Below are 4,681 nucleotides of genomic sequence, written 5' to 3'. Positions count from 1 at the left end.
CGGAAGAGGTGGTGTTTCTGGTTTTGTCCTCTGAAGAGTGCATTGGGATTGTAGGGAGTTTGGTGGCAGCTGCCCTTGGGAATGCTGCATGGTACCTTGCAAGCACTCTGATTTTTGTCACCTCTGCTAAGCTATCCAAGGGCAAGCTCATTAGTGCTGGGGTGGGGAGCTCCAAGGAAGGCGTGAACATTGCAAGGTGTTAGAAGCTCGGAGGTGGCCCGGTTTCCCATATGCCAACATCAAGGTCCAGGAATACAGCATTTGAAGCATGGTGGTGTTACATGGTGGCATCTGTTTCACTAGGAAATCAAATTACCTGGATAAGCTGGTCTGTTCTTTAAAAACCTGTGCACCAAAGATTTTTCTATGAACTCACAGATCATTCACAGTGATGCAGTTCCAGACTGAGGCTTATAAGTCTTTAAGCTCACAGTTTTATGCTGCTTTTTTCCCAAGATGTGTAACTATTCCACCACTCGGAGCTGGGACTGCACTTGAAGCAGTTGCCTTCTGGTATGTGCTGCTTGTGGCATGCAGTGACAACCAGGCATAATGCCCAGAGACTGCTGTACCTTGCTAGCATGCAGTCCGTATGTGTGACAGTAAATCTCATTCATATCCCGGGATGCTGAATGTCTAGGATGCTTCAGCCAGAGCTAATTGGAAAAGAGCAAATGTGGAAAAGAGCAAATGCATTCTTCTTATGTTCTTACAAATGCAAACAGCAGTCTGTTTCTCTTGAGTAGCTGAAAGTGTTGTGAAAGGCTCTATTTAATACTGACTGGGATAAAATGTCCTATTGAGGTATTTCTCCTGTCCCTTCCCCTTCCTCATTCTTCCCCTTCAGAGGTCCCAGCCATGCCTGTGTACGTGCTGAAACGTGAGTCCTAATGGAAGAGTCAGGTAGGTGAGGAGGAAGCAGGCGGCTGAACGTAGCACTTGGGAGCGAATCCAGCAGAAAGTAATCTCTTATAATCCCTGGAAAATGTTCTTTCAAAGAAAAAGACATAAAGAAATGTAAAGAAATCTAACAGCTCTTATGAAATTTAAACCTATCTTTGACAACTAGATGAATATGCAGGGTTTACTCTGAATTTAAAGGCCCCTTAATGCATAGCAATTAACACCATAGATAGTAATACTTACAAATACATCCAAGGAAAAGCTGCATTGTAATTGTTGTGGGAATCTCAACTTTAATTTTTAAAATTCCTGCTAAATTGATATTTTTTGTCCTATTAGCCACACAGAAACATGCGCAGAAAAGAAACATCAAAGAGCAGGCAGAAGTGTGTTTTCCTTTATGAGTACTGCTACAGCCTCAGAAGAGGGGAATTGAAAGTGGAGGAGAGATCTTTAAATGATTTAAAAAAATAATCCTTGCTCTAAAATTCCTACTGCCAAATTTCATCACGGACTAATTCCTTGCAGCTGAGCTGCAAACCTCCATGAAAATAGGGGTTTACAGTGGAAACACTGACTAACTATAGTTATGCAGTCCCATGAATAATGACGTTCTAATTATGCCTTATGATTTACCAAGACCTGGTTTCTGTATAGCTCATGAGCTTTTGCTGGTTACTGGTTTTATGGAGCAAGCATTTTTTTTCTTTGCTGTGGTTTGCTCCCTTTTGTTCATATGATGTTGGCACATACTTTTTGAAAAGCTTTCTTCTGAAGGGAGCTGGGCAGACAGCTATGATTAAGTATGAAATGATTGGGTGAGCTGTTTGTCAAAGTTATAAATAGGATACCACACAAACCCAACACTAATCTCCCTGAAAGACAGATACTGGCAACATTTCTTAGTCATCTGTTCCCGACGCTCAGGAAGAACAGCTACACTTCCATTAAGTTTCCAAACAGAAGTTCCCTAAAATAAATTTGTCTGTTAAAATTTTGGGCATATGCGTTATAAGCCACACTGAGATCTAGCAGGCCATTGGAGTTTAAATGTTCATCCGGGTTTAAACCCGGTCCTCTGGGTCACCCCTTTGTGCAGGGGTGAAAGGTGATGATTTGACTCTTGTGGAAATAGAATCTGTTCATGAAACAGTTGGGGAAGGACCAGGCTGGTGCCCTCATCTCCTCATACCCATGGATTAATTTAAGGGTAGCAGAGGAGCTCCTTATGGATAATCCATTGCATCTTGGGGTTTACAGGCAGCTTTCTGTAATCTACTTTTGGAAGGTCAGATGGAGGCATAAAAAGAAGAGCGAGGGCACAGGTTTCACCTAGGTGCTTCTGCAACCAGAAATGAAAGGCAGCATATTGAATTCCTTCTGCTGCAGATGTCTCACACGCAGTGGACAGACGCTTCTGCAGGCTCCAGCCTTGATACTGAAACTTGTCTGTCCGTGTTCTGCATCAGCTGCATCAGTTTTGTCAAACTGGAAGTCTGCAGTTTCATGTTCCCGCAAAATGACCCTATAGTTACTGTGTCCTTTCATGGTGGCTCAGATTGTAGGAAGGAGTCCCACAGTCATTCAGCACTTCTGCTGCCGGCCAAAACATTCATGAGACAAATAAAGCAAAGCAATAGCCGAAGAAGAACCAAGCATTTCTGGAGCTGACAAAAGCTTCACATTACAAAGTGAAAAAGCCCACAGCAAACAGGACTTGCCCCTCCAATCCTGCGCCTTCCCACATCCCTGCGAACACATACAGCGCAGAATTTTAGAGGAGGTATAAGAACTCCTAATTTATGGCACAAGCCAACAACTCTGCATAGGAAAAGTCTCTTAATTTTTTACAAAGATCTAAAAAAGGATTATCTTGAATTTGTTGGGTTCAGGCAATTCATTACATGCGTCTTTTTAGTTTTAATTTTGAGAAGTGCACACACATTTATGGAATTTAAGACTAATGAGTGTCATTAAACATAATTTCTTACATTTTTAGGCATAGCCATTTTGGTTCTGTGAACTCTCAGAATCAGATTCAGATCCAAGAACTTAGTTTGTTTAATAACTATTTAAAGACATAGTTTTTTGCAAGCTCAGGAGTCATTTTGATTCTTACCAGCAGACAGAGTGGTTGGGGTTTTTTAGTTTGTTTATTTTCCCTTGGGAGATTTTTGTCGCTAGAAGGCAAGATCCTCCTTGGACACACACATTGTCCTGCAGGAAGGGAATGAGCCGCCCCCACGGTTCCCAGTGCTACCTACAGGATCTGTAGCTGTGCTCTGCAGGAGGGGGCAGCGTGTGGTCCTCACTTGGGCCAGCTAGCAACCTGGAGTGTGGCTCATCAAGGTGGGCAGCCGTGGCAGCATCACGCCCAACCTCCTCCACTGGTGTGCTAAGTCCTGCTCATCACAGCATCCTTCGAGGGTGGCAGAGGGATAAGAAAAAGGGAGTGCCTTGCAGGAGCAGAGTTGAGCGTATGTCTGAAACCCAGGAAAATTATTTTTATCGTCTTCACACCAGCATCTATTGCTTGAGCAGCATTGCTTGGGCTAGAAGGAAATGTTCTCTAAATGCTGCCTTCTCCAGGAGAGGTGAATCCAGGTTTGTTCTTTGCAATTAAATGACTGGGACTGGCCACAAGCACTCCCCATTCTTGAGTAACAGTCTTACAGCTTTGCTGAAGCTTGTTAGTCTTTTTATCCCAAAATTACCCAAAGTGCAGTATCACCACTTTATTTGCAGGGCTTTGACAGAGGGACTGCAGGAGCCTTTTTTTTTTCCACCAAACCCTTCCTCACATTCCTGTTGTGGATTATATGAATTTCCCCTTTTTTTTTTTTTTTTTTAATGGCAAATAAACCAAAAGCCATCACCTCTTAAACCTCTTAGTGAGAACTGCATCTTTAATCCTCAGTTTACTACCAAGATTCCTTTTCCAGTCTGATCCTTCTGGCAGCAAGCTGCCAGGACATGGGGAAGGGCTGCCAGTTTCTCCAGTAGATATTTTTCTGAGAAAAAATTGAAAAAGATTCTTCTTAATGAATTGCTTTGCCTCTAATTTAATAATATATTTATGTTGTTTTGAAGCCCCCAATGAAGCTGTATCTGATAAGAGTGATAGGTTACCAGTTTGATCTTATTATAGATTGCAGCAAACTTAGGATAAAAAGATTCTTTGTTCCAAGAAGAAGGGGGGGGAAAGAACCAAAACATCTGGTGAGAAGCTGATGTGCTCAGGACAACTCTGAAAGAGGTTGATAGTGATGGATTGTGACACACAAATTCAATACATCCCCACAAGTGTTATGTGAAGAGACAAGATAATTCTTCCCTTGTCTTAAGAATCTTTTTGAGAGTTTTCTGTTTTTCAGAATAAAGGAGAGGAAAGAGCATAACTGTGAACTCCCTGTGCGTTCCTCCATGATCCTTGCAACTGGGTCTAGTCTGAACTGAAGGTTTCTTTAAAGATTGATAGATTTGAGAGTGCTAATTGTAGATCATGTCCTGGCTCACCTTTGAAGCCTTTCAAAATGGATCATCTCCTTTCCTGGAGCAGAGACCTGCTCAGAAAAGCTCCCCAACAGTGGGTCCAGTGCCCAGAATAGGATCTGGGGAGCATTGGTTTTTGATGTGTTCACTCAGTGCTGCTAGATAGAGGTCCTTCATTGCTGTGGTATGTGTGGATTTGGCCCTCTTTCTTTCATTCCTCTCTCAAATTGCTGAAAAAGATATTTTCTGCTGCAAATTATAAAGCATTTTCTACTTTGTCCTTAAA

The sequence above is a fragment of the Antrostomus carolinensis genome, unplaced genomic scaffold (assembly GCF_000700745.2).
Source record: "Antrostomus carolinensis isolate BGI_N321 unplaced genomic scaffold, ASM70074v2 scaffold13798, whole genome shotgun sequence".
In the NCBI taxonomy this organism is placed as follows: Eukaryota; Metazoa; Chordata; class Aves; order Caprimulgiformes; family Caprimulgidae; genus Antrostomus; species Antrostomus carolinensis.
This window is presented reverse-complemented; position numbering follows the sequence as displayed.